General features: G+C 42.4%; 1 long non-coding RNA gene across 2 annotated transcripts; it reads left to right on the plus strand.

The window, feature by feature from the left end:
- Positions 1 to 27,911, plus strand: LOC139594704 (uncharacterized). 2 transcript variants are annotated; one of them, XR_011680738.1, is made up of 3 exons: positions 1 to 257; positions 11,061 to 11,208; positions 25,983 to 27,911. It is a non-coding gene; the product is annotated as an uncharacterized lncRNA (long non-coding RNA). The 2 variants fall into 2 exon arrangements; XR_011680737.1 differs by lacking the exon at positions 25,983 to 27,911 and adding an exon at positions 14,497 to 15,164.
- The last annotated feature ends 48 nt before the right edge of the window (positions 27,912 to 27,959 follow it).

A 27,959-nucleotide genomic window follows, 5' to 3' on the forward strand; every position in this document is an offset into this window, starting at 1 on the left:
GCTGACACACGCAGGAGAGGCAGCTGGGGGCCCAGTGCTGCTCCCACTCAACAAACAGCTCCTGCAGACACATCCCCAGCACCAGCAGCAACATTTCCCCTCCCAGCAGCAACCTTTCCCCTCCCAGTGCACCAAGTTCTGTGCACTCAGCACCAGGGCTGACTTCAATGTCATCAGAGCACACAGCAGCAATTATCAGGATGATGCAGCGTGTGACACCACACTGGGACTTTCCACCACAGAGAGACTGAGCAGAGGTAGCATAATCTTTTTTTCTTTTTTTTTTTTTTTTTTATTAATATTCTCTCTATTTCATGGTGTAAAAGCTGAAAATAACTTGTCACAACTATACATGCTCATGTGCCTTTGTAACCAAAGCAACAGCTATTGATGCACATGCTTCGTGCTAACTACTCCTCTGCCCCAGCACTGGCTCACAACCATGAGCAACATTTTCCAAGGAAAAGGGAATAGATGGGAGACAGGATGGTTTGTTTTTTCCTTCTGTGAAGAAAGATTTGTAGATTAAGTACGTCACTCTTTGCTTTGATCAGTGGGTCAGGTATAAAACCTTCTGGCATGGCATTGACTACTTTTGTTTCGTCATATCATGATTCTTTTAACTGCTGGAAAAGTCTACTTCTGTCTGCTTCTGTCATGACTTCAAAATACTGTACAGACCATTTGAATCCTTCAGTTGACGTCTTTACTGCAAAAAATTCACGACCTTAATTCTCAACTGCAAAGCTCTTTAATATTTATCCTACTTCTAAATCAATGTGTTTTCTCTCCTGATCTATTCCTCATGCTCAGAGCAGTCTTTATCTTGTATCTCCTCTGGTTTTCTTCTCCTGATACAGGGTTTATCCTTTCCTTTGAACTTCTCCTATCCCTGACATCAACTGCCAGGAGTCCTCTTTCTTTAAACCATTCTAAAAACATTCAAATTGCTCCCTTCATTATCAACTTTTATATATTTCTTCTTCTTTGGCACTAACCTGTTCCATGTGACTGTGTAGCTCCTCTTAGGCACATTGCAAGGTTTGTTCTGCTAAATTTTTAAGGCCACATGGACTCACACTAAATAAATTATCTGACTTTCTGCATAAAGACACCACAGAATTGCACCCCTGCTTTCCTGCATTGGTGCCACAAAAGGAAATCAGAGACTGGTTTTGAGAAAGTTACCCAACGCCCATTTAAACAGTTGAGGAACAGAATATTTACCATTGACCATCTAATAGATTATTTGTTACAGGTTTTTTACCCAGTGTTGCCCCAATTTACGAACTGGGACCTTACTCATTCAATCCAAATTTCCATCAATTTATATTATGCATTAATTTCTGAAAGCTTAAAGATCCTTTAGCACATCCTAGCTTCTCCCTGTATATGTACCTACGGATCATGATCAAGGCAACTTTAAATATTCTTTCTGATTAGCTTTTTGATTAGCTTTCTTTGATTGTCCCCTTTAAAGTAAATCATCTATTTCTGGATCTTCTGTACAGTGATATGTAATACCTAATGCCCTGTGTTGGGTTTGAATATTAATACCCAACTTCCATTCTACTCTGAGACAAAGGTATAATGCCAATGAGTGGTGGAAAAGTAATTGGCAATGGATAATATTATTCAGTAAGATGGGCCTTTTTCTCTGTTCAAATATTTTATTCTGTGGATTGAAAAATATACATTCCAAGTTGACATATCATCAAATGAATGGGTTTCTTTTCATAACCCACTAGAGATATGCACTGGATGATTTGTCTATTGGCTGTTAGATTAAAAATAGATTAATTAAATAGAGTTCACTGCAAAAAATAATAATGGAAAAACTAAATGTATTATAGTAAATATCTTCAGAGTGGTAGCAGCAAGACAAAGTTTAAACTTACTTATTACTATAGTCATGTAAGCTCCCCAGCATTTCTTGTCTGCAATGCAATTTCTCAGCTGGTAACAACAAAACAAACAGTAGGCTTGTGATATTTTATCCCACAGAAAGAATCCCTCTCCAAACTGTCCAGTTTTACTCACACCTTGGCAAAGAATTTCACTGGCTAAAAACTGTGCAATATAAGCTGGATGTTTCATTCTGTGAATGAAAATATACCACACTCATACATTCAGACAATGTCAAAAAAGCCCAATGTTGTCAAACAGGGTTGAAACCTTGAAAGTCACAGCCTGACCAACATCTGGCATTCCCATTTTAGTGTAAATTATTACCTCATTTATAAATATCTCAGTCTTAACTCATTAGCACATTACAAATCTAATTATTTTCATTATTCCATTGTGCAAACCATGTGGCCTATTTTATGCTAAAAGCTGAGCTCTGTCATCCACTGTGCACTTAGATCCAAAGTCAATCCCACCTAGGCAAAGTCTTACACTAAATGCCATTGCACCAGCCAGGCATATGTTGCAGAAACTAACAGAACCCCAGGAAAGCATTTCAAAGCTTGTGTGTTCATATCTGCGCGCTTCCACAGCCATCTGTATTAAAAACTTAATTCCAGGATGTAGCCAACAAGTATTTGCCGCAGCTCAAGTGGAGGCCTTTAATTTGCATTGGAGTAAACTGGGCTTTTAGCTTTAATTCCTGCTCAACCCAGTGTTCTGGGCAAGACTGCAGCCACCACAGAGCTGCTCTTAGCACGCAGAAAATGCAACTTGAATATTTCTGTCAGCTAAACTCAGCACCACAGAGAAAGCTTCCAGCAGCACGTAGAGGTCTGGGTGCCTTCAGACCTTTGCTTTGCACTCTGGTCACTGTTGTGAACACCAGGTGCTTCCACCCCAAAATCCTGGGCTGCGGCAGGCAGCCAAAAAAGCACCCAAAAAAGCAAAAAAAGCACCCAAAAAAGCAAATAAAGCCCAGCCCTGAAGGCAGCCAAGCACCTGTCAGCTCCTGTAGAGCTCAGCCTCATCTCACACCTTCAGGGGTGAACATCCCAGGCAAGGAAGTTCAGAGGGAAAAGCTCCTGGTAGCCAGAGCCTCCTGTGCAGCCCCAGCTGGTGCCCAGGCCTGTCAGCAGAGCTGGGTGCTCACACTCGACCCTGCCCTGCCATGGAGCAGGAGGTTTCCGTTTCCAAGCTGGCAGCAGCAGCAGCAGCAGGGATGTTTTGCAATCCTCCTAATGGAATGACTGATAGGAGCTGACAGGCAGCCTCTCTGGGCAGCCTGGCCATCATATCACTGAGAAAACGTATTTCTCATTAATTCTTGAAGCTATTTCAGCAGCTCATGCTGTGCCACTCTTCACTGCAGGAAAGTCCCTTCTTTAATCAAATCGGGGGGAAATCTGTGTACGGTCAACGGCTCTTGGGTGCACTGGCAGAAGTTGGTGCCTGTCTGGTGTGCCTGGGTCTGTATTGTCCAAGAGGTCTGTTGAGCTTCTTGCTGCTTTAAGAATTCATTTTGAATCTTCTCATGCCAGAAAAGAGATAACATTTCCCTTATAGCTCCTCACACACACCAACAGGTAATCCTCCCCCTTCTGTATCCATGGTCATATTGAAGGCCAACTCTTGCCTTGAAGCACTGAGCTTTCAATTTCCTGGTGGAAAATTTGGACATAAGTATATTCCTTTTCCTGGTCATTGGACCAAAAAGATTTTTTTTTCCCTTAAGCAGGAAGATCAGTTTGTTCTTAAGACATCTCACTGGTGTCCAGATGATCTCAGTGCAGCTTCTGACCAGTCTGTGGATTTCCTACCTCCCACTGCATCATGACTGAAGCAACTTGTTAAAATTAAAATTAACAACATTTTGTCAGGACAGAATGGGCCCCTTCCCATTGTGTGGGCCCATTCCCCCAGTGTGTGCCATTTCAGGGATTCAGACCAGTCTGCCTTTGGAATACACTCTTTGTAAGACATAACTCTCAGCTGCAGAAAATCAGCATCATTCTGCTCTCAGGTACGGTAGTAAAAATATGGAGTAATTGAAAACTGGATTGAGAAGGCAAATAAAATAACATAACAGAGTTTCTATCATATTGATACTGATTTGGGAGCTTTTCACTGCTACTGTTACTGCTAATATTTCTATTTCAGAAACAATTCTACATGTACAAAACCAAGGAATTTAACAGTTTTCTTGCATCCTTTCTTTAATAATATCCACTTCCACATACTTTCTCCCGACTTCTATTTTTCTGGTATTAAGTCAGTAATGATAGAATAAATACTGCTTGAATCATAATGCTAAGAGAAGGTATTAGTTTAAATGTCACAACTATTAGAGCAGATGGATTAATTGTCTCTGATTTGAGGAGAGATGGATTTATTTAACACTTGCTAAATGAAATAGGCAACACATACCTTGCTGTAGTTGTTAGCTGTTGAAATCCCAATATTAAACAAATTATCAACCCAATTAGGATTGTAATTGTTAACAGGGACCTATAAATCATGTCTTAAGGATGCTCAACGGGAACAACCTGGTCAGCAAAACTCTAGACCATTTAAAAAACCCACAGGGCAGCTCAAAAGTAATGTACATATTTGAAAAGCAGAATTTTCCATTAATTCTCTTTTTTACTGGTTGCAAAGCAGAGCTTTAAGCATTACAAAGGAAAGCTGAAAAACCAGTGCAAAACCCCACCCATTTTGTGCTGTTCTCAGGCCCTCATTGTTCCCTTGAATTGCAAAGGTCCTTAAGAAGTTGCACATCCATTATCCCCTTCCCTTTCTTTGTGTACCTGCTCCTTTCTCTGGGAAACGAAGCTGCAGCAGGAATGTGTGCTGCTCCTGGGATCATTACTGGTGATGTGGCTCTGCCTGCACACCTGCTCTGAGGAACTGCAGAGCACACCATGCAAAAATAGACAGAGTCACTTTTCAGAAACATCTCTATACACAGTCAACTCGGCTTCTACTAAATTACCAGCCATTCAGGCACATGAAGTAGTTTGCTATTGCAATGACTCAGGCATGATTTTCCACTGACCCTCTGAGCAGTGCTGTCCATTTGACAGGCTAACCACATCAGTCACCATCTCAGGCTGTCTGATTCATCTCTTCACATTTAAGTTCCCAAAAGACATTGAGCTCTGTGCTGGGAAGCACCGACATCTCCTTCAGTCAGTTTCTGTATTCTAGCTTCCTTTTCTTCTTTTCTCTCTTTTTTTCTCCTCCTCAGGCTAAAAGCCCTGAAAACCCCTTACAGCAAATATCCCATTTTTCTCCCAGGAGTATTCTCTTGCCAGGCTCACTCCCTGTCTCTCCCTGAACCTCCTGATGGATGCAGCATCCAGATGTTGGCCAAGGGATTCTGACTGTATCTCCCTAAATCACTCAGTGGTGCTCAACCTTTGGCTCTGCCTGAGTTCAGATATCTGAGCCCAGGCTGCCAAAGCTGTTCAGCTGAGCACAGTTTATAATTTATTTCTTATCCACAAAAACAACGTGCTGTTTAAGCTGTGACCTGTTCCTGCCCTAGCAGGAGCCCTGCAGAGCTGTCCCAACACCTGCTGAGGACTTGGGATGGCAAAAGGCTTCTCCCAGCACTGGAGGGGAGCCCAGAGCAGCCACCGGGAATTGTTTCACTGGAATTGGGGTATTCCTCACTACAAAAATATATTTTAAAAGGGGACATTGTTAACAAAACTGGTTAAAAACTCTGGTTTTGACACTGGCTTCATGTAGAGGATAATTGGCCTGTTCACAGACACCACAGGCAAGGAGTTTCCAGAGCAGCCTTCAGCCTTCCCATATGCTGCGCGTTCAGGATTATTCTTTAATGACTCTTTGAAAGGATATAAAGCATGGATTTTCTTTCTTCCCAAACATAAAGAGATCCTTTATTAGAGTATCAAGCAGGCCTTGAAGCCTTAGGTAACCCATCTGCAGCACCTCTGCCTTTGGGAAGACACGGATCTGCTCCTCAAATCCCCTTTCAAAATACGCTGCATCCAAACTAACTCGCAGAGACTTAAATACCTTAATAACTTAAAACCCCAAATAAGCTGATATTTGATGTGACCTACATTAATGGGGAGGCATTACAAGGCAGATAAGCAGAAAGTTCTCATCTATTGTGCAATACATGATTTATTCATACCATAAACATATTGAGAAAGGGATGTGCTCTGGCATTCTGTCTGCTTATTTTTTCCCCACAGAAAAAAAATATAAAATAAAAATTATGTAAGAGGATCGTGCTGTTGAGAAGATATTCGTATCACAACAGCCCCAGACTTAGTGGCAGGACTGCCAGAGACTTTTGTATGGTTGGAAAGATATAGAGAAAAGCACATAGGTTGCACTGCAGTGCACCCATAATTCTAACTACCAGCCTAGGAGTGGAAGGAGTTCATAGAAGAGGCTAATGGCTTTACCCTGTCTGATACCATTGCATTAATAAAAATCATCAATAAAAGCATCAGTTCCTGCTGTACTGTAAATGAGACAGGGACTGAGTGTGCACTGCAGCTGCAAGATAAGGCACTAGAAAGATATCTAAATTTTTGGCTAATTCTAGATGTCAAGATAATTGGATTTTCCAAATTAAACCTTTCTGTAGTTAAAGAGGATTAAGGTTAGGAACTGTGGCAGGGAAAGCTACTCTCACTGTTATGAAGACTTTTTCACTAGAGTGCCATTTTTCTTCTATGTCTGCTCTAATGCAAAATGGCAAGAGCTTCATAAAAATATTGAAGCAGTTACATCATTTGCCATCAGAAGCTGACACAGGGAAGGTTCCTTTCTCGTGCATCTACCTATTCATTTTATGAGTTCTTAACAGAATTTTAGTGAGTGTTGAGTCACAGAATTATAGACTGGTTTGGGTTGGAAAGGACCTTAAATCCAATCCCATTTCACCCCCTTCCACTATCCCAGGCTGCTCCAAGCCCTGTCCAACCTGGCCTTGGACAATTCCAGAGATGGAGCAGCCACAGCTTCTCTGGGCAACCTGTGCCAGGACCTCACAACCCTCACAGGGAAGAAAACCTTGGATATTGCAGAGCCCAGAGGCTCAGAGAAGAGTATGAGACAGTTTTGGGTCAAATATGGGTTTAAAAACTCGATCAAAACAAAGTTTGTTTCTTAAGAATATCTTTTGGCTTCTTATTTTTCACTATAGCAAAGTACATGCCTCAAACCTGTAAGTGAGGCATCCCTCAAGCTTGTGCTTCGTGAAGGAATTAATTGGTATTTTAATAGAGGTGCTGACAATATAAATACCCCTTGAGACACTTTGTCTCCATATGGTTTCTCTGCAGAACTTCTCTGATTCCCCACACTTCCAAAACAGGGATATAAACCTCCTGACACAGCAGAGCATGAGTCAGTCCCATAACTACAAAAAGAAATCTTCCACATCACCAGCTTATTCTGCAGACTCTTTTAAAGCAAGTTTTCGCATCTTTGCTGGAGAAATAGATTCTGTCCACTGCTGAAGTAAAGCACATTCAGTGGCCTCGTGTCAGTCACAGCCCTTACATTCATTATTGTACCTTGCTAGAGGAGCTCTCCCTTATATTTTAAAATCACCTCAAGGACTCCATGTTTTCTAACTTTTCTGGAATTAAGGGCTGGAGTGTAGCTCCACGTGATGAGACTTGCTGCAGAGCTCAGTTGCAAGATATGCAAAAAAAAAAAAAAAAAAAATCTTTCTTTATCATTTTGTCAGCTTAGCAGCTGCCCCCACACTCACGAGAGCCTCACACTCCTTCACTCTGAGGCCAGAAAAGCAACATCCTCCTTCTTGCACCTGACAGGACATTGTACAAAGGCCTGCTCTGATGCAAGGACATCAAAACACGTGAAAACAGGGAAAAACCAGCTGCCCAACCCTCTCTGCAAGGAATTCCTGGAAGTCCATTGAGCCCTTCCAATCCTCTTTTTGGTGTGTCTGTATCTTGAGTGACATGTGCACAGCACAACAAATGTTCTGGAGGCATCTCTGCTTCCTGGACATGCTGCCAGATATTCATCCACAGTGACAGATTTCAGTACATAAAGGCGTGAGCAGAAAAATCCTCTGGGATTTCCTCATATAAAGTTTTCTCCTCCAAAGTTTTTATGGGCTGAAGTTTTTATATCTTTAAAGACTTTACCCCCATAAAAATCCAAGAAGATAGTAAAACAAATAGTGTCTATGTCCAGAGTCAGTAGCCTGGGGGAAAATGCTCTTGGGTAATAATAATAATAATACCTTCAGTAACAGTATTGACCAGAAATGATCAATCTGCTTTTTTCCTCATTGGCTGACATTTCACTATTATTGCCCAAATAACTACTCACTATTTGCTGTACCAGGCAATGCAGAGATCCCAAAGTGTGACTTTGAAGTGATCTTGAGGGTTCTAAACCCAAAAATGAACTTTGCAGACTGCAGAGCTTGCCTGGTCCAGCCACTCGCTTCCCCACCTCGCTCCCTCTCTCCACCTATTTTAAACCTGAAGTGTGTGGATACACCCAAACCCACACTCACATGCTCACATCAATCTGGATTAGGAGAGGGCTGCCAACCTACATAGAATAAACAGAATACCCAACTTCTCACACAAAATTAGGCTGACCTAATTCCATGTCTATATTTACACGTGAAATTCAGAAAAACTTGGAAAAGTTTATTTTTAAATGTATCTTTAGAAAGTTAGATTGGTGGCATTGTTTGCTACATGATCCTCTAAAGGCCCTGAACAACAAGATAATTACAGCCACAGAAATAAGAAAAGCTAAAATCACTTTCTTGTCAATCAGTGCAGACTGGTAAGTTTTCCACAGGAAGGAATGGGAACAGATCCCCTTGTGTGTGCCCCAAGCTCTTGGCAAGAGGACACACTTGTTATTTTCTGGTCTGATACCTCCAGATCTGTGGCATTAACCATGGATAACATGGTTCTGCCCACGGAAAGCTGGATGTTCTCCTCACCTGGGTGGAATGTTATTATTGCCCCGGGTGGCCATAATACTATTACACACATTGAGGCTTGTTAATTCTCCAGGGCTAAACTGGCCACTCCAGACTGTTTCCATCCCAATAAACGCAGGATAATGTGCTGGCTAAATATAGAAATCCAAAATATAAACAAATCCCCAGTGATACCCTCAAGATCCAGGCAGAGTAATCAGTGTAAGAGCACTCAGGGTGCACGTGTGGCAGCCTATCCTAAAATCTACTCAAACCAACTGTAACAGCACTTCTGCATGCCCCATATCAATCAACAGGATGGAAATAAACTGGCATAAAACCTTATCAAGAGTCCTGTTGTCTAAAGCCATTAGAGAGAAGGACATGGAAACTTAACTAATTGGCACTCTCAGCCTCCCATCCTGGGGTGGTGGGAGCAGTCATCAGCTGAAGGGATGACTCACGGAGCCACACTGTGCCTTGGATAATTTTACCCAGGTTGGGGATAGACTGGAGAGCAAAAATGAAGGCTTGTCAATAACACAGAGAGCTGGTCCCACGGTGACACCCTCTGTGAATCACCCCAGGGGACCTGGGAGATTCATACCCCCCATTGAAATGCAGATATCCGTTCCTCCCATGCCTGTCTGACCATCCCTGTTAACTCTGTGATAGTGCTGAGATATGGGAATAGGAATAACAGTTCCTTACTAGGAAACTTTGAAACACAAATGCAATAGTACAGACAAGAAAAGAAACCACTGAGAGAGCAGTCCCTGACCCCTGTGTGTCAGGGTGGCTGAGGCATCCCATGGGGGCTCAGCCCTCCTGCAGTGCCAGCTGTGGCTCTGCTGGAGCAGGGATCCTGCACAAGGGGGGAGTTTTCCTCTGCAGCTCCAGGGCTGCTGGAGATGGGCCTGGGCTCCCTCTGGCAATGCAGGGCAGCAGAAGCTGCTCCTCTGGCAATGCAGGGCAGCAGAAGCTGCTCCTCTGGCAATGCAGGGCAGCAGAAGCTGCTCCTCTGGCAATGCAGGGCAGCAGGAAGCTGCTCCTCTGGCAATGCAGGGCAGCAGGAAGCTGCTCCTCTGGGAATGCAGGGCAGCAGGAACCTGCTCCTCTGGGAATGCAATGGGCAAAGGCTGCTATGCTGTCCCAAACCTCAGATTGTACCCAGGTAGGAATGCTTGGCTCCTCCCCTGGGCGGAGCATCTCCCCATGGGATGATGGAATTGGATCAGCCCTGCAGGGGCACTCACTGGCCATGAACAGAAGATAATTTATAATTAATGACCCATGGACAGAAGAGATCTCCTGGAGGGAGGATTGGTTGTGGGAGAGATAAAGAAAACTCCTAATGAACAGCAGGCCCCACCTCTAGCAGATGGGAATAGAATTCACACAATTTCCAACCTAAGACAGCAGGAGATGCAGCCAAGGCAGAGCTGAACGTGCTCTGACCCAAACCCCAGCCCAGGAGGAGCTGCAGCTCAGCCTCCCTTGCTCTGGTGGATAAAAATGCCAAGCAAGGCTGTTCCCAGGCTGGCAGCTCCTCCTGGCAGCTCCAGCACCACTGGGGTCCACCAAGTGTGAAATCCACCTCTCTGCACCAGCCCAGCACAATGCATCATTTGAGTCATTTCTCAGGGATGAAAAGGTTCATAAGCTTCGTGTTGCCCTCTGCATAGGAGTGAATTTTACTCTTAATGCAAACGGTGCTTAAATGCAATATTTTAAGACTAATATTCCGTACAGGCACAGTGTCTGATTCGTGCCAACCCAAGGGGTAATATGAATGCTTAGTGTTTTTTAACCAGCTCCCAAGGACTGAATAAAACCCTCAGATGAAAGCTGTGACCTTCAAAGAGCATGGAATCACTCTTTCTTTTCATCTAGGAGATAATTTAGCTAATACTTTTCTCCTCATTGAAGACAGAGGCTCGCTGCACTGAAAACTGTTTACAAATGTTCTTTCCCCATTAAATTGATTTTCTGAGTATAGATAGGCAGTGTTTTCTGGAACTAATTTAAATTCCTCTCTAATTAATATTCAGAACCAAAATATGTTATCTTTGCATGACTGTGCAATTATTAAAGGGAAAATATCATCAGAGAATGAAGGGGTTTTTTGGTGTTTTTTTTAACTAGCCATTACCCAATGAGAAATGTATCATTTCTTTGTCTTTTTTAGGCTGCAGCTCAAGAAGCCTTCAAGAGAGAAGTATCTTTTTCAGTTATGTACACACCATTTGTGAAAGGAGACAAGGCTGACAAAATAAAGGAGGCAAATAAAAACTTTGCTAAAGAGCACCCTGATTACATGCAGCACCTATTCACAGGTAACAGCAGATGTCTTGAGCACTGTGTACTCTTTGTTTGTGATTGTGTCTTAAAAGGAGGCTGAGAGAGTCTGAGGCTTGAGCTTCAGACATTTCTATACTTCTGGGGGGAAAACTGTCATATGAGATTTGCTCTGTGATTGTCCATGATTTTAGGTAATCAAATGAATTCTGAGGCAAAGCACAAACTTCACACTGCAAGTCCCCATAAATACATTTTTTACCCACGAAGGGCCACATTTGTGTTATTGAATTTCATTATTGCAACCAATCTTTTGTTCAAAGGCAGGTTTGCAGTGTGCTGTGGTGGCAGGGAGACCCAAGCTCACTCCAGCCCCATGGATTTCTGTGACCACTGATGGTCACCCCTTCAGCAGAGCCTTCACCTTTCCCTTCTGAGAGCTCTGCTGGGCTGGCAGCAGCTCTGAGACACCTCAGCTGCAGGGATGGGAACAGAGAGCCAGGCTTCCTTCAGCCAGGGTCAGCAAGGGCTTTCTCTCGTTGTCACCTCCCATCCCAGTGAACTCCAGCAGCCTCTCCTGGGGTAAACAGAGGCCCAGGTTCTGGTGACCGTGGCCTTGTTTCAAGAGGAATGGGCATGACATTTTGGCAAGGGGATAAAAGACATTTCTTCTTGTCATTAACCTGCTGACCTGGAGCAGAGCTGTCCCTGATAAGGCTTGGCTCTGAGCTGGTGATTGAGAAACATGAAGGGGAAAGTACATTTTCCAGGTCAGATTGTGGAAAGCCTCTACAAAGTTTGCCAGACAAACTGAGTGTAGCTGACCTCTCCATGCCACCTCCAACACAATCATCCAAAAGGCTGAGGAGCTGCCCAATTCCTGCAAGCCCCAGGTCAGATGGCCCTAACCCTGCCCAGCTTCCAAAAGGAGACAGGCTGCATCTTTGGAGAAAAGAAGAAAATAAAATCTTCTAAAACACAAACGGGAATTAGGAAACCTAGTGCTCACCATTAAACTGTGCAAGTAGGTAACACAAGCCAACCTGTTTTGCTCATTCTTGTTTAGCTTTAGCAAACCAGTACAAATCTAGATCATGTTTTGTAAGTTGCAGGCCACCCATGTGTTGGATTTCTGGCAGGAGCTTTGGGCTTGTTCAAAGAGAGAAAATGAGGGCTTATCTGTCATGAAAGTTGTAAAATCCCTGGCTTCCATTTACTTACTGATGGGACTGTGGAGAATTTCCTGGGACAAAAGTACTGGCATTAAAAGGAGCATAAAATAAAACTCCCTCAATTTACAGCAAGGGTGAGACTTTGAGGAGCACATAAGCAGCAAAAGTGTGCAAGTGTTGCACTGAAACTCAGTTTGTGTTCATAAATCACTGAATGATTCTGAAAGTGTCACCAGTTACTTTCTTACTCCTCCTTTTCCAGGAACAAAAAGGAAGAAGGTAAAAAAAAGGGGGGATTAAAGATCCCAGTCTTATAGAGGTTTAGTCAATTCTAAAGCAGGCAGACTAGAGCCAGTTCTTCTTTCAAATATTTTTTTTACAAAAATCTATCAGTTAAAAGAATTACTTCAATTTTATTTTTTTTCAGAGTGAAGGTTCTGGGATCACTGAAATTTCTGGGATTTAAATGGTACCAAAGGCAAAGGAAAGAACATATGTAAACATATCAGGGCTGTCCTGAGAACCCTCTCAGGCAGAGCAGATATGGCTCCTTGTCCTTCACTTGATGCTAAGTCAGAACAGTATTAGGTGAAGTCAGGCAAGTCTGTAGTGTTTACTCAACTTATCTATTCAGATCTGATAAAAATCTAAAATCTAAAATCATAGTGCCCACTTAAAAAAAAAAAAAAATCACAAGCCACATGTTCAGTTCTTTGTCAGTGTCTGAATCTCTCATAGGTGAAATTAAAAATAGGAGTTAAATCCTATTCTATCAGTGGGTGTGAAATACCAGGCATCTCACGAACATGTTCTTTTAAATACCCTTCCTATTCTGCAACAAATATCTGTCCAATTTTAGTCCAAGTTCTGCTGGAGTGTAAGGCCTGAAATGGTTTCAAAGTTTTCCTATTGCCAAGGAAAAGGAGCAGATACCCATAGAAATCCAAGTGTACAATGCAGTTTGTCACGAAATTGGGAATCCATCAGCAGCAGAATATGCTGCAAGGGAAATATCAGGTCCACTTGCTTTGATTTATGTCAGGGTAAGTCTGGAGAGCACTGAGTGGGGTTCTCCATTTGTCACTGTGACCACACAGCCTGGCATCTTAAAAGCAGAGCTCCCTGCAAACAGAGCACTCCTTTGTGAGAAGTGACACTGACATTCAATCTAGGTTTATTTTCTGCAGGGGAAGGGAAGGGAGGGCAGAGCTGGTCCAGCTCCCGACACAAAGGGGCTTTGTGCAAGTGCTCTGAGCATCTGTCCTTGCTGAGGTGGGGGCAGACCCAGCCAGGGACACACAGGGGGTGACAGCAGCACTCACACGCTCTGGACACAGCTGGACACAGCTGGACACAGCTGGCACGTGCAGATCAGACAGGACAAGCAGGAAACCTGGGGCTGTGCTGGTGCTGCTGATGGCAAAAGCACAAATCTGTGGGAAATTAAACCTCAAGAATTCAGGGGACAACACACCAGCTCCTTTTGCAGCTAGAAGATCTGGATGACGTGTTCTGAAGGGTGGAGTTCTTAATGCTTTGGATGATCAGCACTGAAAAGTGCATGGATGGGAAGAACAGGTTTTATACTATGCATCAGCAAACCTTAAGCTGTTGATACAAAAGGTTGCAAAGTCTGGATTTCCAAAACTCTGTTAGAGCTGGGTGGGTTGGTTTGGTCTCTTTAGTTCTGGCAAGATTTCTGGAACCCATTTCAGTCCCTATTTTTTTGCCCCAGAACCAAGTAGCTTCTCTTCCATCTGAAATGTGACACTAGAAATTATCTTCATTTTGCTATTCCAGATCCTCATGGAATTTACACATGGCCAGAGATGGCTGAATCTCTGCCTGCCTGCCCAGCAGTGCTCACTGACTGTGGGTTTCAGAAACAAAAAAAACTTGGAAAGGTCTGTAACTAGAAAACTGCCAATATTTTCAGGTGCAGAACTTGCTTAGAGGCTGGGATAGCTCAAGGGGGATCTCCACAATCCTTGCTGGAACAGGAGGGTTGGGGAGTTTCTCAGGGCCCTTTTCTCTTTGGCCAGAGAAGTCTCCCCATCCTCCTCACTCCTCCAGTTTATCCTAACCTGACCTTCCTCTACAGAAAATGAATATGAAAAAAACCACAGTCTATGGTATGTTTATTTCATTTCCTAGACCAGAAGGCACGTCTCAGTCCTACCATGGAAGAAGAAACAAAACAATCTGGGGACAGAACCGGGAAAAAATATTGTCATGGATTTTATAAGAAGCACCATTATAAAAACCTCTTTTTGGTGTGTGATGTGTGGTGGCAGAATCCTCTGTGTGGGAATGATGCTGTGCTTTTAGGTGGGTACTTCATGCTGCTCCTCCCATGTCCAGAAACACCCCATGAGCTGTGACAGAAGCTGAGATCAAATGGGGTTTAGATACTTTTTTAAAGTATTCCTAATTAAACAGTACCCAGTTAATTTTAAATCATTTAACATGCAATTTTCTCAAATATTTATGGCCTAATGTATCATATCCCTTGTCCATATAACCACAAAACTACCCACTATATTTAATATCCATAGTATACTACACATTCCACCAGGATCTCCATCAAGAGCTAATAATTGCTCCTTGAAGCATTTCTGATGATTCAGATGCTGATCCCTGTGTAAGGATGTATGTGAAATAACCTTCAAATCTGCCACAGCCACATCCAATGTATATTAGTTAATTCCACTCCATACTTTCTGCAATAATGTACACAGCTTTTTAGCAGCATGGCTGTTGATTAGCACAAAAGGTCAAAAATCAAATTTGCATGTAGACTAGACTGTTTTAATGCAATTCCTAAATTATTCTCCTGAAAATATGAGGAAGAAGCCTCTCCTCCTGCCCAGATTGTGCATGCTAATGTTAATGCTTTTTCCCCAGCAATAACCGGGTTGGAGTTCTCTGTGCTCAGGGGATCGGAGCCATTTTCTCGTCAGGAGTGTCTTAGCAAATCACAGGATTTATATTCTTAGATTGGAGGTTGACAAAAACTGCTACTTAGCAACCCCTAGCAAGGAAGAAACATTAGCTGGATATTTGAGGAAGCTCTATCTCCTTCAGCTCCAGAGAGCAGCTGCTGCAACAACGCTGAGCGCCTGAACCCGCGGGGCTGGTGGGAGGTGAAGGTGCTCAGTGCTTTCCCAAAATGGGAGCTCACAAAGTGTCTGCATGGCTGGGAGGCAGGAGAAGGGTCAGACATCCCCAGGGAAGCACAGCTGCTTCTCTCCTGAAGCCTTGTGCTGTTGGCTTTGGATGACCAAAAGCCTGAGTTATTGATGTGTGGGCTGATAGCAGTGGCATCCCTGGGAAAGTGAAATATCTGCTACTGCTGTGGGCACTGCACTTCAGGGCACTTCAGGGAGCTACAAGTGCAAACAGACAGTGGGGTTGGGCACTGGCTACAGAATAAACCCCTGGCCTTTCTAAAAGCCCTAGTGAAAGTGCAATTTGGAAAGAATAATTGAGTCCACAATTCTCTCTTTGGGTATGACACAGAGCTTTTAGAGGTAAGGTTCTTCTGTCACAGTTGTACATCTCTAAAGAGTATCAGGAAGAGAAGAAACTTTGAAATAGGGTATCTTTTGTATTTTCCAAAATTACCCTACTCTGTAAATGAATTTGGAGGAACGGGACCACGTGGTTCAAGCAGACCAAAGAGCAAAAGACAAAGGGAATTACAGAGACACAGAGCCAGAGCTGCTCTGCTGCTGAGGATAGCATCTCTATGGTGCTGAGAGGCTTGGCCAATTTTGCTTCTTTAAAAGTATTCCAAAATTTTCTTTAAGCTAGAAATATGACTCCATCTTACTTCTGTCACACGCAAACTAAATTAAAAACTTCTGCAAGACAAACTTCAGCTGCACACTTAAGCTTTACAATTTACTTTAAGAAGATAAAAGAATATCTTTGTTTTTTTTAATAGCAACAACACTCCTTTCTGTCTTCTTTTTCATTTGAGGATGCAAATGTGCAATCCAAATTCTTGTCCTGATGAGATTTTTTTTGACAAAAACATTTCAGGGCTAAAGAAGATCTTACTAAGCCATGGCAGCACTTAATATTCAAGGCAATTGTGCCACCTCAGTTGTGCAGCCACACAACCTGGAGTTAATTATGTGCTTTATGCACACACACACCAGTGTTGGTATGATGTGAAGTTAGAGGTTTAAAAACCAGAGAATTTTCTCTTGCCCCGCCCCCTTCCTCATAAAGAACAGCCAGTTCCATTTAAATCAAGGGGACATTTGGGTATTTTAAAGCAATTTGAGAAAGAATGTCACAGTCTGCCCCTCATCTGGGAAATGCCATAAACCTCATCTACCCAGAAGTACCCTGGCACAAGGGTTATTTCATTTGCCTTAAAGATGTCTGCTGGTCAGACCTGCAGCTACTCAGACCCCAGCCCAGACTGCCAGCACTGACAGGCAGTTCTTCTATTCAGTGATTTCACTGGGGTAATTTCTGCTGCTTTATGCACACCAAGTTTGCCTTTCTCTTGCTGTAGTCCCATGCTGATGGCACATGATGCTGCTTAAGAGGAGAAAGTGTGGCCAGAGGGGTTTATTAGACTCCTCAATACCAGAAAGGTGAGCAAAACCTACCACATGATTCACAGCATGATGCTTGCATTTACAGATCTCACTCTTTTGTTGTCTGTTTTTTAAGTGGAGGGAAAGTATTTACTACAGACAGGTTTCAGCACAAACACATCCTGAAGGATACCAGGGGCATTAAAGAAACATGATGATGGCTTTTTCCTGCTTGTTATTGCAATGCACTACAGAGCTGCTTGCAAGGCATAACTTCATTGAGATTTTTGAGCTGAGAAACAGTTGAAAGGGCTTCACAATAGACAAGAACTCCTGGGGGACATTCCAGACTTTTGCAAAGTGGTGCTCTTTAAGCTGATACTCAAACATGCCCTGAGTGTTGGGTATGACACATCCTGCTTAAAATCCAGGCTGACCAAACTTCGCTTTCCTTTTGATTTTTTTTTTTTAATATATATTTTTTTTAGCAGTCAGCAATTTAACTTTATTTATAAATAGAAGTAGCAGAAGGGATGACTCCTTTCCTGCATCTAGAGAAAAGGAAAAGGTGGGGGTATCACGCTGAAGTTCTCAATAGATGAAAGGACACATGATTCACTCCTCTCACATGCTCTGCAGCTCCTTTCTGCAAGGAAAGCTTTGTTCTGGCTGTTAGTGCTGGGAGTTTAGCAGGAGCCAAGGTAAGCTCCATCCAGCAGAGCCTGATCTGCTTTGTGTGGGTGCTTTTTCATTCCCAAGGTCAGAGGAAGGAGGATGTCACAGGGCTGATCCTCGGGCAGCAGGACCTTATTCTGTCCTTTCTTCCCAGAGAGGAAGGTCTTCAAAGAAGCCTCCAGGAATAAATTCCTTTTTTGGTTTTAGTTTAAAGGGAATTTGTGCAGCAAAAAGTTTTCCAGGGAATGCTCCCTCTTGTGAGGCTGCCCATTTCTGTCCTCAACAGAAAATCCATCAATTGCTTATTTTTACCTTCTCTTTTAAATTCTCCTTGAAATACTAGTCAACAGGGGCGAGATACATCCAGAAAGTAACAGCATCATCATTTACCTGTTTCTTATCTGAATATGTTACTGAAGTCTGTATTCTAACCAGAATACAGCTCTTACTCTATGTACTGCATTTTGGGTTCCTTTGCTACCTAATTCCTCTTTTCCCCTGAGTCTCCATTTAAGTTTGCTGCTTGCTTGACCTTCACTGTGGCTACCTGGGCTGGTTTCACTTTCATCTGATTGCCAGGTCACTTTATCATGTTTTTTACTGCAGCTTAGTAGCCCCTTGAATTCTGCTACAGTTCATGTAATTCTCATCATGCGGATCAGCTCCCTGTGGAAATTTTCTTCCTGCCAGCAGCAGTTATTTACTTTCTCTTTCTGCATTTCTCATCGTCACTGAAACACCACCTCTGACAATGTTCAACCTCCTCTAATCCCTTAAAAAAAAAAAAAAAACAAAAAAGCCCTACTTGTCAGTCATTTATTTATTTATTTCCAACCTACTCTAAATTTAAACAGCATTGCTGTGTCCACAGAGTGAGTGCTGGCTCAGATGCCAAATTTGTTTCCAGGAGCTACGTGACCTGCCCTTATATTTTTCTGAAGAGTCAAGCAGAGAAAAAATTGTTTTCTTTTAGCCTTCACTTTCTTAATCACTGGAGAAGCCCCCAACAGACACAGCATGATGAGAGAAGATTGTTACCTGCTTTCTGAGCTGATGACTCAACACTCTCATTTCTTAGTGCTGGAACAAAAAGGGTTTGGGCGGATTTCAAGAATAGCAGGGAAAACCATTTGCTGCATCTCAAATGTCGTGAGACTATTTGGTGTTGATAAGAGCTCTCTTTCTTCCTCATTAACTGATTGCTTCTCCTTCCTTTAATGCACACAGCTCTGCCTGGGGCTTTCAGAGAACCAGGATTGGGTGGAGACCAAGCTCCATTTTCTTCCTTGCTTCAGCACCATGTTAACTAGGTAGGGTCAGAGTTATAATTTCACATATCAGAGAGCACAGGAAACTCTTTTCTTGCTGGTTATCTCCTAGTAATGCTAGGTCAGGTCCTCAGAAAAGGACTCTTCAAGTGATAAATGTAGTTTGTAAGGAGGTTGTGCCAGTCTCCCCTCTGAGAGTTGGGATAACAGTTCATGAGAAGATGGGTTTGGAAGGACCCTCCAGCATCCTCAAGTCATGTGCTGTTGTACACCTTTGTTTCACCAAATATCTCACTCATACATCCAGTAAAATCCATCTTAGAACTAGTCAGGCTTTCTGTCTTTTCTGCTCTGAGTGAAACACACTGCAGACCTTCCACCTGAATTATCACAAGCTTAACTATCTGGTTGGTACCTATTTTTACATAATGGTCCTTCTGCTATCATTGTCTTTTATCTCTCCTTTCCTTTTCAGTTGTTTGCTCTCTTTGGAATTCAGCCCTGCATTATGTTTATTGAGAAGAATAATAAGCTCTTGGCATTTTCATTAATAGACTAATCAAAGCACACTTCTCTCAAAAGAGGTATCTCCTACCGTGCTGGCTTCTCTGCTCTGTGATGCCTGGGTTTCAATTAACCTCTCCAAACACAGCTATCAGTGGAGCTATCAGCAATCCTCCAGAGAACTGCTGACCAGAGCTGCTTTTCCCTGTGCACTGCCTGATTCTCTCCTTCAGCTAATGGAAATACCAGTCCACTGCCTCAGCTCTTTCTTTTCCAGTTGCTCTCACATCTGGAGCTCCCAGATTACAGCTCCATTACTCTGCTGGTCTCCAGCACCATAGTCTTTTATTTCACACTGTTTCACAATTATCTTAGGTGTTAGATTAAAAGGTGTAAAATTAACTGTACCAGGATTATTTGTGGTTTTTTAAAATTAAAGAAAACCGAGGTTTTTTTCCATTACTGTTCCTGTAAGAGGTATAGAAAGCAAGATCAGAGTTGTTATTAAATTCTTAGCCTTGATAAAAGAACAATGTTCACACTTGATGGTTGCCCAGTGCAAATTTCTGCAAAACCAAGATGAAGACTAAATCAAATGAGGAAGATTCTTTGTGAAGAGAGGTTCAATTTAAAAACAGGACAGAGTTTGTTGAAAAAAATAAATGTCATTCCAAACTTTCCTTTCACTGTGTTCAATTCATGATTGGACCTAGAATCACCTACCTGAAGTGCATGGAAATGGCAGCATCAGGGTGCCACCATATGGAGCTGCCAGAACAAAGGTCTGCTAAAAATACTGGAAGTGGTTTTGAAAATTGATGCCAATTCTTGGAATTTCAGGCACTTAAGTGCATTCAAAACCCTGATTAGATGAATGGAAATTTCACTCTGAAGGGCTGAGCATTCAGATATGCAATGGCTCCATCTCGTCGGGAATCTAGGCCAAATTGCTTTTGAAAATCTCAGTAGGGTGCTTATTTGCATTTTTGGCATCAGAATACTTCTGAAAATATGGTGGCAAGGCTGCCATCCATCAAACACTTCAGCAGGTGCTGAGATTTTATGCAAGCACTTGGCTGAGTTTCTGTATTCACACACTTAAAATTTACCATGTGCCTGGCTGCCTGGAGGATCAGAGACCACCTCTGCAGGTTTTGGGCCCTCAAGGTTATATATTTGAAAACTCTGGATTTGCCTAGTCTGCAAACAAACCATAAGCTGACACACTGCACACATTCCTCCACCTCTTCACTGAAACTTTCAAAGCACTCCATATAAGTTAGGAAATATTGAATACAGGGGATTATGGAAAAGCCATTTCCAAATGATAAAATTGCATTCAAGTTTGTTATCTGCTGTCCCCCCTTCACATATGTTATGACTGCATATTTATTTTTCTACTACTACTACTAGAGAGAGTGTGGCAAGAAAATCCATCTTTTTTTGTTCCCCCCTTCAGATACTGTCAGCAGCATTATCTTTAAGGTGCTGGATATCACATTGCTTATAAAATAGCACAAATATAGGGGTTGATAAGCCTCCAGGTGCAGGACTTAAAGGACAAGATTTTTTTTCCTGTAACTGTCCTCTAACCTTTCCCTGCTTTTGCTGGGAAAACAGGGCAAGCACAGCTCGTGTCCAGTGTGATGGAGAGGTTCCATTTCACCAACCTCCTTGGCCTCTGGCAGAGGGAGGAGGAGCAGCCCCAAGTGATGAATCAAGTGATGGCTGAGCTGGTGACCATCCCTGCCTGCAGGAAGCCTCTTGGGAGGGTGCAGACCTGGTCAGGTTTTATTTCTAACACCTATTTTGGCCTTTAGAAGAAGGGAGCCAGGGAAGGAAGGGCTGGGCCAGAGCTCTGCACTGTAATGTGCTCTGTAACTCATTTTTCCAATGTGCAGCCCTGAAGTAGTTTTTAAATCGTCCTTCAGTGCTTTATCAGAGGAGGTGCTGATCACCTGCAAGGATGACTTTTATAGAACCAGCATGACTCATCTGTGGGCATATTTTTAAAACCTCTTCTTTTCCCCCAAACCTCCCCAAATCAGTCTGGGAAAATGATTGCAATTATTCAGATTGTGCTACTTTAAGTTATCTAACCTCAGAAGCCACCTGCTGCAAAACAGGCCCAATCCAGCTACAGCTGGGCAGAGGAGGGAAGGAAAGGTTTCCTTTCCTGCTTCCATCCATGACTTGCTCCTTGTCTCTGAATAACCCATGCTTTGCTTTCCCTTTGTGAGAGGAGGGCAGTGATGCCAGCAGGGCTGGGACTGGAGTCATTAAAGGCCTGATAGCACATCAATAAGCTGCAATCAGAAAGTACCATATGATTATTCTTCCTCGAGGCTGTCAGGTTTTATGAAGGGGGAAAGAGGGAGCTCAGGTGCATGTAAATTTTAAGCATTTCATTCTAGGGGGAAAAAAAAAGTCCCTCCACAGCCCTTGCATTTAAATACAGTCCAATTTTGATGATCCAACTAAAAACTCTTGGTTTTCCCAAAGCCAGTCCCTTGCCATTTGTTTGCAGTCCTGCAAAGCTCCTAAGCTCTGCAGAATTAAAGCTTCACAGCAGCTTGCTTTAGGGAAGAGAAGCAGCAGCCTGCAACTGCAGGAGGTGGCTGCCAGACTTTGAAGTCTGGGCTGGAGATAAGGGGAAACGACATTGCAAAGAAACTGTGTTATTAAAAGACATTCTCCTTTTGATTCAAGTTCTCTGGTATTAAACTTCAGCAGGCCCACATTTCAAGGCTGACTAAAGGGTCTTGAGTTATTGGTACATATTTCAGTGATAGGTTTTTCTCCAGGGCACAATATTTTCAGTACATCGCACGTCGGGCGCAGGCTCTCACTCTCTTGTCTGTATCTTGTCAGGCAGTAATCATAAACCTGACCTCCCTGGAAAGCTTTTTGGAGAGGCTTCAGGCCACCCAAGACAGGTTTTCAGTCTCTTAAGGGTAGAACTGGGCAGGACAAAGGTCCCTGCTGGGGCATTTAAGTGACAAGCTTTAAATCTCTCAATGAAACACGTATTTTTTGTTTATTGAGCACAAGGTAAAAATGCTTTTTTACAAGCATAAAGACAGAAAATCTCTACCAGCTACACTGCATTAATTCAGAATTCATCTATTTTTCTTTGTTCTGCCACCCAGCTGTAAATATATCTTTATTCTCTGTGTGCAAATGGAGGCTCGTTTGCCTTAAAACTGGAATATTTCAGTAAAGTTAAGGCACCACAGTGTGAAGGCACAAGACTGCAGGCAAGAACTTGCAGAATAACTTCACCAGGGAGTGATTAATGGGCTTTATCTTTCCTGGTGACACCAGCCCACATGGCACAGGCTTCTCCTATGCCAGTAGGGGCTGGTTCCTCTCACATCCCAGCTGCATCGAGCACAGAGCATCGCTGCCCATGGCTGGGGCTGCACTCCTGAGTCATCCAGGGAAAGGGGCAGAGGGAGATCCTCGCCTCCTCATCCTCCTGCCCCCTCCTCACCTCACTGGGGTCCACAGAGGATGAACCCTCTGCAGGACTGGCCTGTCCTGCTGAGATCCAGCAGCTCTCAGTGGCCGCTCCAGAGGCAGCCCTGTTGCAGACATCTTTTATGAAAAATCCTTTCCTTAGGATTTTTCCTCTTGAGAAGCTGAGGCCTCAAGAACAAAATGTAAACATTGATTATCTGCTGCTGTGGAATGCAACAGGTGGATCTGTGATTGGCCCATGTTGGTTGTTTCTAATTAATGGCCAATCACAGCCCAGCTGGCTCGGACAGAGAGTCCGAGACAGAGCCTTTGTTATCATTCCTTCCTATTCTATTCTTAGCTAGCCTTCTGAAGAAATCCTTTCTTCTATTCTTTTAGTATAGTTTTAATGTAATATATATCATAAAATAATGAATCAAGCCTTCTGAAACATGGAGTCAAATCCTCATCTCTTCCCTCATCCTGAGACCCCTGTGAACGCCCTAACACAGCCCCGTGTCCCTGGGGTCAGAGCCACAGCACCCAGGCTGGCCCCATGTAATTCTCACTCCTCACCAACATTTCTGAGAGAGATCTCGTTTCTTTTCCTTGAAGGAAACTGAGCTGGCCAAGTTCTAATCGAGCATTGGACAAATAAAAATTTAAAATAATTCCTCTGAGGTCATTCTGACTTTACACTGGAAAAACTGAGATAAGACTTTATGAGCAAGGGAGGCATTTAAACTGTGTGAGTTAGAAAGGGCTAAAGATGCCAAATGTTTATTATCACATACTGAATAAGTTGTATAAAGTTTAAAAGACACTGAATTTATAATAGTACAACTCACAAGGATCCCAAAGACATTTCAGTTATAAACTCTTCTGTGTAAATGTCCTCCTGTAACTAAATAAATAAAGTCCTAAGATATGGCACAGGGAACCTCAACTGAAGCCTTTTTAAGTCAGTATTTTTTCACAGAACCTGGGAAAACAAAGATGCTGTGATTTCAGTTAGCCTGAACAATTAATATAGGTGGAGAAAAAACCCTGAAGAAAATCTTTCCAAGGTTTATGATTTCAATGTCACCATATTTGTACATCATAAATCAAGATGAAAGGCTGTAAAAAATAAAAAATCTATTTTCATTTAAAATCAAATTAGGATTTGTTTTTTTTTTTTTTTTAAAGCCACATTTCTCTTTAGGGGGGATTTTCCACAAAAGATCAGCTTTGGGAGAATTACTATGGTTTGCCAACTGCCCACTTTTGTAGCTGCACATTTCATCTGCCAACAGAGCTGGTGAAACACTTCGGGTGATAAAAATTAAAACCACACCACACAATGGGCACTTTTCACTGGCATGTACCAATATCAGTGAAACTAATTGGAAAGACTTCTTGTTTTAACTTATTGCCCAAAGCAGTGAAATTTGCAGCCTGGTTGGGCTGCCAGAGCAGCCCCTTAGGGGTGACAGGCCAATGTCCTGGTCCCTGTCCCAGTGGGTGCTGCCCAGCCAGTTCTCCAGGAGAATTACTCCATGGAAGCACTGGGAACATCCTCCCCTTCCTGACCAGTCCCTCTGCTGCCTGGTTTGATGCAGGATCTGTGCTTTGCCCATTCTGCCCTTAATACCCTTAATCTCTGGGCTCTGTCTATTCTGGATTCATAGAAGGAGATTATGTGTCATAAATTATGGTGATAGAAAATTTCTGACAGGTTAACTCTTGAAGTCAGAGCAGAAATTTATAGGTTTCTTTTGGTTTTGGTTTTTTTGGTTTTTTGTTTTTTTTTTTTTATCAATGCTGATGCACAACTTAAAAATACCCAAAAGATTTCATAAAAAGTTTGGACCAACAATATTCAACTTAATGGTTGCACAAGCACAGGGAAAACAGGCTGGGATTGAGCATAACAAATTTCTTTAGAGATTCAAAAGAAGATTCCTGTATCCTTTATCTAGTGCTGGGATACAGATAAATAATTTTAACTTCAAATACCTGAATGTGTAGGGTAACTTGAGGAAATGCAGATCTGCTTCTTGAATCTCAGGGCAGCATCTTTTTCTCTTGTACAGCTGAGCCTAAATGCTGATGTTTTAAGTTTTACCACCTATGTTCTCATATTAGACTGCTGCCTGTCTGGGTACAGATGGAAGAGACAATTTCTTGAGGGAAAAGACAACTGCTCCATAAATTCTAATGCTTATATTGTCCAATTCCTTGTAATGAGCAATGGATTTGGGAAGAGGTTCCAAAAACTGTGGTTTGCATTCTCTTTAAGCAGCTGAACGCTTTGGAATAGACCTACCAGAGCACAGCAATGTGACAGGAATTAAATACCAGTTTCTCCCAGTTTGTCCTTAAATAGTGATGCTGCTCACAGGAGTCTGCTCAAGGATCCGAGCTTTGTGTCTCTCTTACTGCACTAAGAGCTGCTGAAACATTTCCAGGTGTTTGGGGAAGGGGCAGGGCGAGGCAATGCTGTGACTAACCTGGCAGGGTACCACAGTGAGGCACTGCTGCAGCTACCTGGAATTTTAGAATTTTAGCCTCCCTTCTAACACTAAGGACAGATTACCAAGTATTTTCCCTCAGCTTCTTTTTATAGTTTACACTAGAAATTGTCAGCCTTGGTTTTATGCTCTCTTATGCTGAATGATGGGGAGAAGGAAGGGTTTGCCAAAGGAAAAGGATAGTAAAAGCAGGGAAAATGAGCTAGATACTTCCAGCTACAGTAAAAGCATCTCAGCTTTATTGTTGTCCTCTTGTAAGGTTTTACATGCTGCTTTAAATGATGATACATTAGCCTTGGGAGAAAATACTAAAAAGCATTCACGTATGACACGGAATATCTCAGACAGCTAAAGAATAAAATATGGAGCCTTTATTCTTTACAACCCAAGCCTTCCTTTACTAAATATAAACATTTACTGCATTAAAATGTATAGGCTTAAGAACAAATTTTCCAGAGGATTTTTTTCCCATTGTGAAGTATGTTATATCCACAATAATACAGTGTAATGGCTGAAGCAAAGATGAGGTGGCAGTGCTCATTGTGTGAAAGATGAGTAATAAAATCATCAGCGTACAAATGATTTTTTAATTAGGTTTTAATCTGTGTATTTAGAGAAGTTATTTCTGTGTGAATTCCACACTGATAATTTTTATCTCGGTACCACAGCTGCAGTCACTAATGGCTGATGCCATGGACATCCTTGAAGGAAGAAGTGAAGAACATGTGTGGACTAAAATTGAGAAGGTAAAAAGCAGCAGCAAAGGGCAGGAGACTATATTACTCCTTGGGGAGTAAAATTCCACCTGAGTCGTATCTATTTGAAAGATTAAAAAAAATCTAAGTGCTATTTGAAACCTGACTGCACCCCCTGAACTCTGCTAGTGCTCAGGCACTGGCCACAAACACAAGTTTATTGCTTGATTTAGCCCCTATGCTTGAACTTTGTCCATGCTAATGGTCTCATGGGATTGTCTAACTCAAGAAAACAAAAAAGACAAAAAACCCAACCTGAATAGCTTCTTTTTGGCTGATAATTAGAATTCTCTTCTATCTTTGTCACAAGTGGTACTGTGCTAATTGGATGTGGGGGGGAAGTTGTTAGGGAATGAAATTCAGCCCAACAAATTAGGTCTCTTAGTGGAGCTCAAATGAGGCTTTGGTGATGTGAGAGGTAAAAGACATGTAAATGCTTTCTGGAGCCCCTGCACAGCAACTGGTCAATTTAATTCTGAAAGGATTTGTAAAATGCAGGGAGCCTTGTGCTGCCTCTCAGCACAGACGAGTCTGACCCGGCAGAATGAACAATAGGTCGGGCTGGGGTGTAAGAGGAGTGTTTTACATTTCTACAAAGTCTCTCAAAGCAGAGCAAATCGCAGCTCGACATTGAGCACCGCAGACACTCAGCCCCTTGTGAGGAAAAGGACAGAACGTGTCACCAGAGAGGGAAAATGTTATTAATGGTTCTTGCAGCTCCCTCGGGCCCCAGAGGGATGCACGGTCACTCTGCATTGTGGATGCAGTGACAGGCTGGGGAATGGATGTGGGTTTGGATGTCTGCACTGGCAGGACTTGGGACTGCCCTTCCTTGGGCTTGGGGTTTGCAGACAGATCTCAGGTAAGGCACTGAGAACCCCAAACCCTGCCTGCACAGCCTCTGTACCCAGGATGAGCAAACGAGACAGAGATGTCTGAAAGACACCACAGGGATGGAGGGTCAAGGTGTTTTCAATGTGATTATATTCATTCTATTCCTAAGTTATTTGAATTACAATTTCAGAAGGCATCTATCTCTCCTTAGAGAAAGCCTGAGTAGGTGTGTATTGCCTCAGTCAGCTGTCAGATCAGTGGCTTTTAATAAAGTTTTACAAGAACAGAATGTTTTCAGAAACTAATCAAATCTTAAATGCCCCAAATTATAGACAGACTGGGTTCCATCTCTTTCAAAAGCTTGTGAGGCAAAACAAAGGACAAATATTCCTATTTTTTTGACATTGCACCAGGATAGTCTCTAAATTTCTCCCACCTGCCTACAGATCATGAGAACCTTTTGCAACACAAATGCTGCATGACATAAATTATATATACTTATACAATTACATATATTTTCCTGCCTTACATAATAAACTGTTAGCTAGATAAGTGTAAATGACATAGCTACAAATTGCCTATTCCCTGTACTTCTCTATTACTTAACCTTCCCATTTTACACAGTAGACTTAAATATCAAAGACAGATTTTCAAAGTTTTTCCCAAAGTCAGCATTTTAACCCACAGTGAGGTGTTTGAATAACCAGCCTGATTTTCACAACTCTGAATGACCACAGGTTGTTGGGAATGGATAGAACAGAAATAGCTAAATATTTATTAAAGGTTCCTCAAAATTTTGTTTATTCCTATATTTTTTAACACAGAGTGACTAATATCTCACTGCAAATTTAGTAAAACAAAGTATTTTCTTTGGTGTATTTGTCTGTATGTGCATCCTTTATATACCTCTGGATAATTTTGCTTTCTGTATAATTTTAACAAAAATCAAGCTTACGTCTACAAACGGACTGGTATCTCATATTATGCCACATAAATCTGTGCATAACTCAATATTTGGGATTGAAATTTACTGAATGCATTAAAACCTGCTCCCTG

Source organism: Agelaius tricolor, unplaced genomic scaffold (genome assembly GCF_023055355.1).
Source record: "Agelaius tricolor isolate 1412-34295 unplaced genomic scaffold, bAgeTri1.0.p SCAF_12, whole genome shotgun sequence".
Taxonomy (NCBI): Eukaryota; Metazoa; Chordata; class Aves; order Passeriformes; family Icteridae; genus Agelaius; species Agelaius tricolor.